We start from the raw sequence: 15,325 nt of genomic DNA, 5'->3' as shown, positions 1-15,325 counted from the left end.
ACCAGGGCTCAAACAAGCAAAAGTATTGATGATCTCAAATTTTACTGAAACAAGGAAGTTTAGGTTTCTAAATGCCGTTGCGATTCTGGAGAAGGGTGGCTCGCCACCTCCCATGGAGACATTCCCTCAATCCTCCCATAGCATTCACACAAGAAGCTGATTGAGGAGGTGCTCTGCACATTTCCGTGGCCTGTGAACTCGGTGCTGAAAGGCACAGCTGAGCTCTTCCAGCTCAAGGAATGACTGCACGTGGGTTGAAGTGCAGGAATTGTCCTCTTGGGCAGTGTTGTCTGCAGCAGGCAGTATGGAAGAGACATTGGCTTAAGCATCCATGAAAGAGATTTAAGATAGACATTGTCCCTCACATTTGTGAGGAGATCGGAGCACGACATGGGCAAATACTGTGTTAAGCTGATGTGTGGTAGCTTATGAAGCCACCATAGCTCACTGGTAAATCTGAGACTAGCTTCCCTCGCAGACAAATGTTCCCCCACATCAACTAGTTTGACTGACGTCGGTGGAGCAGTGCCAACTTACACCAGCAGTACATCTGCTCCCACATCTTTACATAACTGTTCCTGACTTTTTCCTTTTTTTTTTTTCCTCCCCACAGGTAAAAAGAAACTGTGCTTATTCCAGATTCGTTTGAGAAATGCCACCGAAATTGATGATATAGTGATGATTATTACTAATATTTGCTACTGTTCATATTTGAAGCCCTTCAAACTCTTCCTTACATTGCTTTCAGAGCTGGGCTGTTTAACTCATTCCCAATATAAAAGGCAAGAAAAAGAGCTTTAGAAAAACATTAAACACACTGCAAGACTTGGACCAAACCTAATTTACAGTCACTCTAGATGATCTAATAATGTACAGATCAGGTTCATGCAGCAGTGAGCAATCTGACGGTCAGACCAACGGTGTTTCAGAAAAGGGGAAAGTCATGAGGCAAGCAAAAGGATGCTCTGTGGAAATAAAGCACTTCACAGTGGGGCTGTATTTGCAAAAGCATTTTTCACATTCAACGGTAATGTTTTTCTGCTTTAAAACAATACCTATTGCAAATGCTGGATATATTTACTATGGGCACCACGTTGACACCACCCTAGAGAAAATAACAATGGTTTGGCAGCCTGCGAAGTCTTTTAAAAATAGACTGTGAAGCCCCTGAGAAAATGGCAAGCTCTAAAAATAGGACTAGAGCTGAGGGAGGGGAAAAAAAAAGAAGAAGAAAAAAAAAAAGCTTTCCTGATGCTAAAGCTTAGGGTCAGCTATAAAACGTGGGGTTCCTTCAAGGACACGCAATGAATTCATTGCAGTGCTCTGCAATGATGAAAAGCTTCCTCTCTGATTCCCTCCTGTGCTGCACTGGTCCCTCAATGAGGGGAAAAGAGAGAAAAAGGCAGAATTTTAACAAATGCAAGCAGGTGCAACCTGGGGACTTCCTCCCTTTTTACCCCAGCCCTTGATAAAAGCATCTCACAGAAGCAGCATGGATCTATCTTTGCTTCTCCCATGGTCCTCTCCCTCCACACACCCCTGCCTCTGTTTTCTAGTGCCAATGCTCCTTCATGCAAAAAGGGATTTTATGAGCACATCCTTGCTGCACTGGCACAGAGACAGACCTCGGGAGGCTGAGAAAATCATTGTAATAACCCAAATAATTTTAAGCAAGTGTCCCAGATTCTTGTTTGTTCGTGGTGCAGGAAGCTGGACATCCCATTTTCAATTTGCATGCACAAGCATTAGGATAAGGCATGAGGCTTCTGCAGGATTTTAGACCCCCTTTTTGGCCCACTACCATGGTAATTTTTAGTATCTTTCTGTCATATTTGTGAAATAAAACTGGAGCCCTCCGGTGGCCAAAACCTCACCGGTAACCTTGCTGGAGGCTAACTAGAGATGGTCTCCAAGTTAGCTGACCTACTTTACCTTGGCACTGGCCAACAAACACTGTGGAAAGGGCTCAACAGCTGAAGTTGGTGGGATATACTGGGGCAAGGAGCAGTCAGAGCAGACAGATGTGCGGACTGTGGACTCCCACAAATTAAAATCCTGGCACATCTGTCAAATCTGTGAGGTGCCCACAGATTACCCCTGGCCAGATTTCATCCTCATCACTAGTTGAGAAGGCACTAATGGAAAGGGGGAGCTACTTAAAATGGCCACGGTCACTTGTTAGAAATAACCTGATCCATCTCTCACTTAGAGAGTTGCAGGGGAGGAAAACCTAGCCTGACTTCTTGGCAGGAGTGCAGTAGAAAGGCAAGTTACTGGTACAGGAGCAGTCAGACACCCCCAGAAAAGCCACCCTGTCACCTCAGAGAATAGTCATGAGCCTCCAGGGAATTATCTTCCTTTAAGGTAGCCACAAAATTCAGCCAAATGAGGTTGCCCCTGTGCTTTTGGCAGCTGCTTTACAAACAACTGCTCACTGTAGATGTTTTGGTTGCTTGAGCACTTACCTAAATGCACTTGTCCTTTCTCGAATACACCGCGGATTTACCAGGGATTGGACTCAGCAGAAGCTGAGCCTTGCGTTGTAGGGTTTCCTAATGGTGGTTCCTGAAGGCATGACATTATTTCCTTTATGGGATTATTTTATTTCTGTGACCCTCCTTGCCAGATGGCGTCCAATGCAAAAGAAAGAAGGTTTGCTTGTCTAGAGTTTCCTTCCTTGAACTTTGATTACCCTAGTTTTGATTTTTTTGCCCAGAACCACAAGAAAATCGATGTACCTCTGGAGCCACGGAAGGGAAGTACCACGCAGCCTCCCGACCTCCCGTGATTGTCGGTGCCATCCTCGCAGGGTGGGCAGACTCTGAGCAGCAGATCCAGGCTGAAGGATGTCACGGCAGAGCCCTCGCTGACAGGCTGCTCCTCTGCAGGGCTACATAAACCTCAACCTGCCCCAACTCTCATTGCTCCTGGGAGAAACACTACAGAGCACCAGGAAACTTCACCAAGCCCGGAGCAAGCGCTCCCAGGGGAAACACCAGTTCTTTTCTTTATCTGTACCACCTAACCCTGCAGACTGTGGGCAAGGATAGGGTGACTTCACCTCCTGGGCATGCTGAATGCCATTTACCTCCCTCTCTTCTTGAGATTTATTGCCTCCAACATAACTTCATTTCAGCAAAAATATCCCAAACCCATAAAGTTGAAAACCAGTTGAGCATTTCACTGGTCACTTGTGTCACCTTGCAGCAGAGTGATCCTTCTCCAGCAGGTCCACAGGCACCTGCGGTTCCCCAGAGAGCTCCAGCCCACTGTTTCCTTGCCCACTAATAGGTGTCAATAGCGAAGGAACGCTCCATTCTGAAGAGCTTCCAGCCACGAGGATGGTATTCCCAGCAAGCACAGTGGACTGGCACTCTTGGACACCAGAGAGAAGGTTAACATTTCAGCCCGTGTTAGATCTTCTCTCATGGATCTTCAAAATCAAGCTGAATGCGTAGATGCAAAAAATGAACACAAAACATGTCAGCTGAATTACTTCCCAGAAACCTTACTATACTTAAAAATGGCATGTAACCAAGGGGAAAACAATGTAAAATAACAGAATAACCTGTAGAAATGCAGTTTTGCTGAGTTATGAAGTCTGGTATGGTTTTTTGCAGATGAATTCCCAAACCATAAGAAGGTTGGTAAGAAGGGTCACTTGTCCATTCTTTGCTTCTCCCCCACCACAGATATCTCAGTCCTCAGAAATATTTTCCTGATGCTGCAAAATCCAAGTATTAATGTTAGGTGCTCTGCAAAAGTCCACAGCCCTAAGGACTCTAGAAACAGTGAGCAAAAGAAAGGGTTTTTTGCCCCAACAGCTATGGCCACAAATGGCATTACAATTATCCCTTCTATTCCGGGAGGGCGAGCTTACCGCAAAGGCCCTTGGACAAGGAAAAAGAATGATCTTTCACTCTGCCACAAGCAATCAGCAGAATGAAAGGGGAGTCTGCATTTGGAAGAATTCAAGGAAGCATTTGGCACAGTTTTTAAGACAAAAGAGAAGATCAAACAGGTGGGGAAGAAGAGGAAAAGGTGGAAAAAATTTTGAAGATTACAAAGGCACAGCTGGAGAAACTTCCTGAGGGTGAAAAAGTACCACAATTGGCTAGAAAAAAATGTTCAGATGTGTTATACCCTGCTTTGAGATCAAGAAGGCAGTGAGGAGAAATGAACATAATTTAACCAAGAGAGCAATTAAAGTGTCTTCAAACACCTTAAAACAAACTGTCTCACTGCAAACTGGAATTACTCCTGTTCTATAGGGAAGTATTTACTACAATCTAAGACAATAAATCACTGTTTTAAAAAGAACAGCTTGTTCACCATGCATGGAGCCAAAGTCAGTCCAGTTTAATGACTTGCAGTACACGAGCTCTAGAGACTTCTGGCTGCATTATTCAACATTGATATACAGCCCTTGGAAGAGCAGAAACAAGTCCTCATGCTAGCAGCATACAGATGATATTCAGGTGGGCAGGTATGATGACACTGAGAAACAGATAAGCAATCACTCAGGAAATCCATGTCAGCAGGACCAAGGGAAAAGGAGCATCTGCCTGACCTTGGTTGGGAAGGAAGGTCACGTTAACTTATCCATCCCAGTGTACAGCCGGTCGGCATGGAATCCTCCAGCTGCATCCCTGACCAGCCCCTGTGAAAGAAGTTATCTCCAGTCTCTAGAGGAAATTGTTTGGAGACTTTTTTTCTGGCACATATCCCATTCATGCCACTGCAGTCTGTAAAGGGAAGGCATGGACTGAAAAGACAGCCCCAGAACTAATCCTGGGCATAAGTCCTCCATGTATTGGATGAGACCAGTAGAGAGTAACTTTACCAAGACAAAGCTCTGCCATGGGTCTTAAGAGGAGATGTTTCATGTGTCCTTAAAAAATTCTTCGATTAGTAGCAAAGAACGTTGTGTTGCTCTAATTGCCAGATTAACAGCCTTTGTCAGCTTAACCATTCCCAAAAGATGCAGTTCAGACAATAACAGGATAACCATCCTCCTCACAGTCCTCCTGGTAGAACTGAGACACTACCCAGCAGGGAATGTTACTAGAGGTCAGAGAGGAATTGGTTTCCTGCATCTACCCCAATACAAGGTTTTGTGGTGAGACTGTCGGATTCGACAGCAGCACTGCTGGTGCATTTGGTGTAGACTGACTTGGCCAAGGTAAGAAAATGCTTTGACCCCTACTTGGCATGACTTTTGGAGTAAAACGCTAGCGATTTCTCGTTAGTTCCCTGAGAACTTCATCACATCATTAGACTCTTCCCTGTCTGAAATGGTTTGCTTTTTCTGGTGGAGTAAAACAATCCCTGGATCACCACAAGGCCACCATTGCATCCCCAGCACACCTCAGGAGCGAGCTCTTCAGCGAGTTTTGTGGGCTTGTTCCTCTCTCTCTGACTCTACAAGCAATGTTAGTTGGATTAAAGTCCACTTACCTGGCTTGCACCAGATCCCAGCTCTCCAGCCAGCAGAAAATCTAGAAACACCCCACCAGCCTCTTCTCTAAGCCTCTAATATGTCCTTCTCTCTGCCATACTACCTTAGCTTTTCCAGCCTCTCACCATAGGATGTGGCTGCTCCATCAGTGAGACATCGGTCCTATCTCACAGGAACCAGCCACTTTCTGACACTGAGAGCGCTACAGCTTTTAGATACAGGGAGCTCATCAGCTCAGGTTGCCGTCACTCACTGCTTCAATTTGTATGCACGGGATTCTATTCACCGAACTCCTACTGAAACCTGAAGGAAAGATTTTAGATGCACCTTAATAGCTATTCCCTCTATTCCCTCCAAATACATTTCCTTCTCCCAGCAACTGATTTCCAAGGAAGCTGAGGTTCAGGAGCTGTTTCCTACAAGCTGACAGCAGTTTGGGTGTCCCCTAGTGGCACTAAATAGAATTTCAGTCACTAAACCCTGGATCTCTGTAAGAGCTGACACCCTTCCCAGCTTAGCACGCATCCTTCCCTGACTAGTCATTATCTGCTTTGCTGTGGTCCCTTAGCATCCCCAGCCGTGGGCCACAGGACCAAATTCTGACTAACTTCATTTGTGGCAGCCACAGGAAAAGAAAAAGAGTCTCTCTTGACACCAGATACATTAAGACATGAAAGGTCCGGTTATTCTGTGCTCTCTTGCTTAATATGAGCCTGAGCCATGCTTGTGTTTGTGGCTTGTAGCAAGAATGTTCGTCTTCAAACAGCTGTGTGACTGTGGGACCAAGGACTTGTCAAATACCAGAACAAAGGTATCTGTTGCCACTGCCCTAGAGAGAAGATGCAGATCCACCACAGTGGCTGACGTCAGAGCAGGGCTTTTGTCCATGGAGCCATCCTCCACAGCTAAGAGGAATAAAGACTTCAGTGTCAAAGAAGCAGAAGAGCACCTGCTGCAAAATCTCTAGGCTACATATCTGTCTATAAGATGACATTGTATTTAATAATGAAAAAGGGTTGAGAGTATTACAGTACTGTAGTTATTTCATGTTAATACATTCCACCATGATTAATAGTAATAATAAACTAAAAATTCTAAAGTGCAATATGACAGAATATTTCTGGTTAGGAAAACTGATTTTTTTTTTTTTTTTCCCAGAGAAATTTTAAATGCCATCACTCTGCCATGAGAAAGAGCTTGGTGACAAATCTTGGTGGCGGAGTTCTCAGCCCTCTGCAGCGCAGCCCCAGCTCTGTCCACTTCACACAGGGGGAACAATCCTGCATTTCCTTGTCCATAGAGACCTTCCTTTCAGTCACCCAAAAGCATATGCTTTAGTGTTGGCAAGGTCAGCTCTATAATTACCCAAGTTCCAGAGGCTGAGTGGAAAAGGATAACCTTTCTTTAGCTTTTTTGCGTCATCCTATAACCTTTAAATTGGAACAGCTATCAAATTCAGTGGGAGATTTCATATAATTTTTTATGAGACTCATTATCTGGGGAATACATCTGCCATCAATTTTAAAGCCAGAAAGGATTTCTATGATCACGTAATGTAATGTAATTAGAAAAGGGAAGGGAACAGTGGAAGCCCAACCTACTGGCAAAGCAGCCCTGTAATGCAACTAGCTCTTCTCCCACTGTCACCCTTGCACCTTTCCTGGCCTCTAAATCCACAAGTTACCCTGAAGGAATAACCTCAGCAGGCAGACACCCCACAATTCCGTCAGCGAAGGCTTGGCACCCCACACTAGTGAGGCAAAGGACCTGCCTTTCACCACTGAAATGTAGTTAGTAAAGGAGAAGTGAATACAGCCCAAGCCTAAAAGACATGACCCTGTCATATCAACTTACTCATCCTGCTTGGGGAGTTCTAAAACAGCTGTGCCCCATAAAGACAGATGCATGGGCAGCTCAATAGACACTGCCTAATTCATGAACAGCAGAAAAAAAAAAAAAAAGCAAACAGCTACTTAGACTGTGCTAAAAAAGGGGGAAAGAAAAATCTAGAGAGTATCCTAGGGGCAGAGTCTGTAGGCATAAGTACTTACACACCTGAAATAGCACTGCAGAGGAAAAGAAGAAAATTTAAAATAAAATAAAATAAGATAAAATAAAATAAAATAAAAATCAGGCATTCAGGCTTTCTGCAGCTCACCTCTGAATGCATCCTGCGCCCTCTCCTGGAGTGCTGCCTTCATCCCAGCCAAGCCAGTGCAGAGAGAAAGGGAAACAGATCAGAAAGGATCAGAGCTGGGGAAAGGCAGGTGCCATTTAGAAGGGAGAGAGTTCAGGGGATATAATGTAATATAAGGGTTATACATGAGAGGAAAATGGAGCACTACACAACAGCTGATGTGGGTGATCTTGCTCCCTGCAGGGTGCCTAGAGGGGAGGGATGGACAAAGGGGTTTGGGGCTATTTTAGCTCATTCCACAGCAGAGTTAAGAGAGTAGGCTCCAAAATTTGGATACTACAGTGGAGCAGGCAAGCAGAAGGGGGGGTTCAGAACTCCAGATTTACTAAAAACTTGAGCAGAAGTCTCTGGCATCAATCAAAATTGTGCCAATCTATTCTCCAAACACAAGTCCAATCAGTAGTACCAATGAAGGGTGCTGCCAGCACAACTGCTAGCCTCTGGGGAAGGTTCCTCAATCAAATCAGAGCAAGATAATGAGAAATAAACCCAAATCTTAAAATACCTTACCCCTACCCCTCCCTTCTTCCCCAGGCACAACTTCACTCCTGTTTTTCTCTACCTCTTCGCCCCCAGCGGCGCAGGGGGATGGGGAATAGGGGCTGGGGTCAGTTCATCACACACTGTCTCTGCTGCTCCTTCCTCCTCAGGGGGAGGACTCCTCACAATTCCCCTGCTCCAGCGTGGGGTCCCTCTCATGGGACACAGTCCTCCATGAACTTCTCCAACGTGGGTCCTTCCCACGGGCTGCAGTTCTTCACACACTGCTCCAGCGTGGGTCCCCCACGGGGTCACAAGTCCTGCCAGCAAACCTGCTCCAGCGTGGGCTTCCCATGGGGTCACAACCTCCTTCGGGCATCCACCTGCTCCAGCGTGCGGTCATCCAAAGACTGCAGGTGGAGATCTGCTCCACCATGGACCCTCATGGGCTGCAGGGGGACAGCCTGCCTCACCATGGTCTTCCCCACAGGCTGCAGGGGAATCTCTGCTCTGGCACCTGGAGCACCTCCTCCCCTCCTTCTGCACTGACCTGGGGGTCTGCAGGGTTGCTCCTCTCACATATTCTCACTCCTCTCTCCAGCTGCAGTTGCTGTTGCACAGGTTTTTTTCCCCTTCTTAAATATATTATCCCAGTGGCCTTACCAACGTCGCTGATGGGCTCAGCCTTGGCCAGCAGTGGGTCCAAATTGGCTGTATCAGACATGGGGGAAGCCACCCCTGTAGCCCCCCCTGCTACCAAAACCTTGCCACTCTTGTTGTGCACTTCTAGAGAACCCAGGGAAGAGCAGCTGATCAGATCTTCAGCTTTTCTTTCAAAAGGTGGATTTTCCTTGGAAATCATGCTTCTCGAGACATTTCTATTAAATGAAATTCAAGCCAGTAAGCCCAAAAGATCTGAATTCACTGCAAGAAGTTCTCATTGAGTTTTATGAAGCCGCAAGAGGCATTATATTGCAGCTGGTTGGCATAAATTTCATCCAGGAGTATCACAATCAATAACGTGGTTTATGCTGGGAAGGTATGAGGCCCAAAGTCTGCCAAAACACTCTGGCCTCATGCAAACTGTTCATTTGGGGATGATCTAACTCCCAGACTCCCAGAACAGCTCCTCAAACTATTACGGAGAGTACTAGCTGTCATACGCAAAATCCACATCAGGGACCGCTGCAGTCAGTTGGTCCCAGTATCCAGCACTAGTCAATTTAATTTATTAGCACAGATGTCACCTAATCATCTTGTGGAAATAAGCCTCAGAATCCACCTTTAAAGTCACTCCAAGTGCTGTACGTTACACCGTTAAAGTGTATCGTCTTCTCTCATCGGAAGGAATGCAGAGCGGATGAACATGGTGCACAGAGCCCTGAAGATGAACCTCTGCTGCGTTGTGCCTTGAACAGTCGTTAATGCTGCTGCGGAGAAGTGAAAGGTTTCCTGATGCAGTCACATTTTCCAGGGAAAAGGCACTAAGCAGGAATCAAAACTGCAAAAAAAATTAAACCAAGACAGGCCACAGCAGATGCAGCCAAGAAAAGGTACGAAGATGTCAGCTTGCCCCCTTCCCTTTCAAATACAGGCATGCTGCTCTTGCCAACGTGACTGCAGTGCTACCCCAGCCCCACACACCAGTGTAGGCACAAGCAGAATCAGCCTGTGTATATTATCTTTTTCTTCTCATGTCTTTACTTCTTCCTGCTGCAGCGTCCCCCCCTCTATCCCATCAGTGTTTAAACTAGACCACACCAAGTAATTTAGTGTGACTGGAATCCAACGCACCCGTCTCCCTGTATACTCCAAGAAAGGAGCTCTGAGACATCTGACTTCACGTGTGAGGGCCACAGTGCATCTCACTCTCATCTGCATGAGCTATGGTCATGGCTGATACGGTCTGGATCTTTCACAACCCTGATATCAGACAGCATCACAGCACCACCAAGAATCATTAGCAGTCTCCTCCATCACCAGTCCTCAGCTCCTTGCTTGTGTCACCTCATGGATGGAGCAGTTCCCCCAAAACAGGGGAAAGTCCTCCCTACTTCTGGAGACTCTACCCATAGTTCGAGGTGTCACTGAGACTTAGACCTTCACCCCACCTATCCCTGCAGCCTGTGAGATCCACATTGCTCTCAAGGGACCCTGTTTCCCTGGCCAGGGCATGCAGAGAGCCGGTGACTCCCGACGTATGTTCTGGCACTCTGCTGGGAGAAAAGGAGTTCTGTAAGCTAGCTGGAAGGGTAAACCCCACGAGCCCTCCTCTTCCCCACTGTCACAGTGAGGAGACCAGGCACCACATCAGAAGCAACTCCAGAAGGAGGTACAGAAGCTGAATCATAGTAGGACTACAGGGTACCAAGCAGGTCCTCACAGGGCAGCAGAGAGTTGGGCCCCACACTAAAGACCCTGCAGTGTATTTGCACCTCTGCCACTTGGTGGTGCCTCCAATTTGGAACTGCAGTGCTCCCAGCTTGGTCACCATCAGGAGTGCGTGGTATGGACAGAAGTCCTAGATGCTTTCTTCCCTCCTTATGTGATACCCAGGTTTGATTCCCATATGGACATATAAAGCAACAGAAGGACTATATTGAGTATACAAAGTAATCAGAAAGTGAGCAGCTGCAGGAGGTAACCAGTATGTGGTTGATTTGGAGGAAGCTACAACTACACATCCCTATATAGTGAAGCAGTTTAGGAAAGGAGGTGACTTCCTGAAACACAATATCTCCTTAACACCTTCCCCAGATCATCACTAAACCTCTCCCAACCCAGGGATGTCCCTATGCTACCTTCAGCCCTTGCTTGACAAAGATGCATACACACAGAGCCTCCACAGACACCTCCAGCTCCCAAACAACATTCAGGTGCAAATGTAATGGCATATTTTGCGCTACTGAGCACTTAGGCTTGGATTCTCACTATTCCCAAGCTGCTTCCTACAAACCACTGGGGAAGAGGTCCTGCTGTTCTTCACCCTCATAGCTGCATGCCAAGAGGCATGCTGTGATCAAGTGATCATAGCAAAACAAGTCTTATATGAGCATTTGCTACTCCCAAAGGACTTGCTGACCCTAAGGACACCAGGCTGGGCTCACAGTCCACTCCAGGCTCTCTGACTGCAAACGTAATAGAGATCGTGGTTACATGATGCATCTTTGACTATTACAAAGTGGCTTGAAATGGTCGTTTTCTGGTCACCATCAAAACATACTTTAAAGGGTGATTTTTTTCTATTAATAACCAAGGAAATTATTGCCCTATGAGTATGCAAATTGCTACTCAGGAAATGGCCTGTGCTATTAGGAGCTATTAATGTTCACAAAATCAATACACAGGCTGATTGTCTGCTCCATTCAGAGGCAAACACACCAGTCACACTGGCTTAGATTGGTCTGGGGGATGGAATATGATTTCTTCCCTTTTAAAGGAGCAAGTGTGTGCTATACAGACCTTGTGTTACCTGATGGTGTCACCAAGAACATCATCACTTCAGCTCAATTCTTTGGAGGTGGTAACTAATGAAGACAAATTTGGCCAGATCACAAAGACAAATAGATGTGGAGCTCCCATCTTTCTCTGGAGAGCACTTCTCATCTCCCTTCTTCACAAACTTCAGCCTCTCACGGTTGTGTCTACTGACTTGCTAGTTTCCCAGGAGCAGACATTTGCTGCCTACAATAAATTTGAAAAGTAAGGATGAACTCTAGAAAGTGCAGCTAGTGTCCATCAAGCTATTGTTCAAGACTCTTTAACGGTCTGTGGACAAGTTTTAAGGAGTTCATAAAGGTCACTAAGGAAAAAACAGTTGGTTGCCAGTAAGCTGGTATTTACTGTACTGCTATTCTCATCTCCACCAACAATAATTAGGAGATCTGCAAATCAAAAAAGATTGGAAAACAGTTATCTAACTCCATCAGAGCTTGGGAAAGGTCAGATCTAGATCTGTTCGAAGGGTAAAAGCTATATAAGCCCATTTAATACCATTTACTATTGAAGTTGATCTGATTTTGGTCTAGATACAGGTTTTCTGTTTCTGCCAATCTTCTGCATGAATATTAGCAAGTCTGAAGAATGACCACAAACAGACACCTAAAGAAAAATAAGAACAGAACAAACATATATGACACTTCCCCATCTTTTAACAGTTTCTAGCTCTGGGGGGTCTACTGAACCTGATGTGTTTTGTTTATTTAGTAATCTGCAATCAATCTCTTTAACTAGAGCTTTCAGCTCTCCCCTTATTTCCATGTAAGTTTCTTGCCTCCTCACCATCCTTTGTCAATGAGATCCCCAAGTTCTGCTTCTCTTTGCATGAAGTACCGCATCCTTCTTCGTGTTTTGAACCTGGATCCCAACAGCCTCATTTGATTACTCCAAGCCTAATTACCCCAGAATAAGGGGGGGGGGGGGGGGTAACTCTTAATCCCTACTCAAGCTCTTCATGCCATTCATAATTAGACCTCTGTCATACTTTTCCCACTACCCATAGTCCCTTTTCCAGGTGGAAGAGTGCCAGCCCACTCACTCACTCCCCAAACAGAGCTGTTGCTTACATTGATGATCCTCCTTGCCTTCTCCAAACATTTTCCAGTCATGGTCTGAAGATGGGGTACCAGGACTGCAGATGGTACTCAAACTCCTAGCAGAACCTTACACTTGATTTGTTATTTAGACTGCTACTGAGTGCTGTGGTGATTTTTGATGGAGACATCTATCATAACCACGTAGTCTCATTCCTGATTGGCAAGGACCAACTCGTCCTACATTTACGTACACAGAATTTTACCTGCCTTTTCATTGAACTGTCACTCAGTCTTGTAAGGTCCTTCTGCGACTCTTTACAGTCAGTCCTTTTCCTTACTGCCCTGAAGAGCTTCGTACAATCAGCAAAGCTGATCACCTCACTGCTCACCCCCTCTTCCAGGTCATTTATGAAAGTGTGTAACGGCACAAGTCTCAGGACAGACTCCATCCAACAGTGACTTGTCTCCATTCTATCAGCTGGCCAGCGACTCTACCCACTGTTTCCCATTTTTAACCATGCCAGGTTCTTCCCTCATCCCATGGCTGTACAGTTCCCTCTAAAGCCTTCTGGAAATCTAACCTAACCAAACAGACTTACCATCAGCATTGTGCTTGTTTGCCCCTTCAAAGAAATTAGTTTTCTAAGGCAAAAACCTTTCTTAACAGAAACTGTGTTGACTTTTCCCAAGGAATTTTTTTGTATTTATCAGGCATTCATTGATTCAATTCTTTGTTATGTTGTCTATTAATTTGCCTAGTACAAATGTCAAATTTATCAGACCACAGTTCCTTAGATACCCTTGTGGAAACTTTTAAAGAATGGCACCGTGCTTGCTACTCTCCAGACTTCAGGCACCAATGGAAGTCTAAATGGATTATGCAGTGCCATAAGTAATTCCACTATTTCTCTTGAAAGTCGTGAGTGAATACCACTCAGTTCTGGCGATTTGTCAGTATTCATTCTGTATGTCTGCAACACAATTTCTGCCACAGTTATTTAATAGGAGAGATGCTAGTCTATCTTTGATTTCATTTCTTCTAATTCAATGACTCTCCAAATTGTATTCTCTACCGGGATCGCTAATTCACTTCTAGGAAAATCATTATAATAGGCCAATTATGACAGCAAATATAAATGCTGTACTCAAAATTAATAAATTTATGCTCCTCACTGCTCCTTCTTTTTCCTGCTGTTTCTTTTATACCTATACTACCCATGAATGCAGTTATGATCGCATACTCTGTGGGCTCTGTGGACCTTTATGGCAGATGTAGCTCAACTGATCAGTTAGCCTTGCACAGCTTATGCCTTCTTCAATCCTTCCTCCAAAAACAACCTCCCAAACTTACCCTGAACCCGACTGGATCAAAAAAACTCCTTGGCTCATCCATCATACAGCAGTTAGTTACACTGCAGTAAGTCACACTAAGAGGGTGTCACAGAACTTACCATCATGTTTGAGGAAATGTAGGAAGACAGATTTCTGGGGTTCACAGACTCAGTCCTGGAGTAGCTGTATCTTCCACCAGGACTTTCTGAATCCCACATTTCAGAAGGAAGCCAGGTAATAACGTCTTTTCCCCTCTGCATCACTGAAAATGAAAAGGTACCCTTCCCTTCCCTTCTTTTTGTGCAACTAGACCACTAGCCTCGATTTCTGGCTGCTTCCCTCATTAGGGTAGCAAAGATCAGATTGTGTCCATGAGCCAGGTTGCATGTCATGCTGTCCTGTTAAAAGACAGCTTGTCCTAATAGATAAGGATGTAGCATTAGGGATGGTGCTGGCATGCACGGAAGAAATGGCTAACGGTCTCATAGGCATGAATGTGAAGAGTGCAGGAAATTGTGAATCATTGATAATACAGCATCACCACACATCAGTGCAGTATGGTTCTGTGCAAAATTATGTGTTTCTATGGGGTGACTTTTTTATTCTGTAAGTATTTACAAGACTGGAGGTCAGGGCTAAGCTTACAGCCTGACTAGAAATGCTTTTATCTCCATCATCCATTTGCAGTTCTGATGACTTACCATCTACACGCAGCCTGAGAAAGATGAGATAACTGCTCCTCCCTTGGCAGTACTTCAGATATTTGTTGCTTGCTAGATAAAATGGGCATTTTCATAGGAAAAACTTTTTTTTTTTTTCCTAGGAGCATTTATCCTAGGAGCATAATTAATAAACAGAATAGGGGGAGAGGTGGTGGTGATGGGTAGATAAGGGGGTTTGCATCATTGGACATGACTAGATCTGAATTGTAACCCAAACCTGATTAATTTTAATTAATTTTTTTTTGGCTGAACAGAAGATGATTTATCTGATACTATTGCCTGTAACATACCTGGACATAACACATCCACCTGTAAAATGCTTTGGCAGTTGTGAGCAATCTCATTTCTACATGTTGCTGCAGGTTTCGACCACTGCTGATGCAGGGCTTGCAGTGATAGTATCTGTAATGATGGGAACCAAGACACATTTTGGTTCCTCAGTGGCATCTGTACTGTTCACTTTAATGTAGAGGTTTCTGGGATAGTAACTTTCCTCTTTCCTCCAAAAGAGGAGCCAAGAATCATCTGGACTGAAAGAAGCGGAAGAAATGAAGCAAGTGGGGTCAGCCTGAGACTGTGGTTTAAAATAAGGCAGCTGAGA

This window comes from Aquila chrysaetos, chromosome 17, assembly GCF_900496995.4.
Source record: "Aquila chrysaetos chrysaetos chromosome 17, bAquChr1.4, whole genome shotgun sequence".
NCBI classification, from domain to species: Eukaryota; Metazoa; Chordata; class Aves; order Accipitriformes; family Accipitridae; genus Aquila; species Aquila chrysaetos.
Note: the sequence above shows the minus strand (reverse complement) of the source record.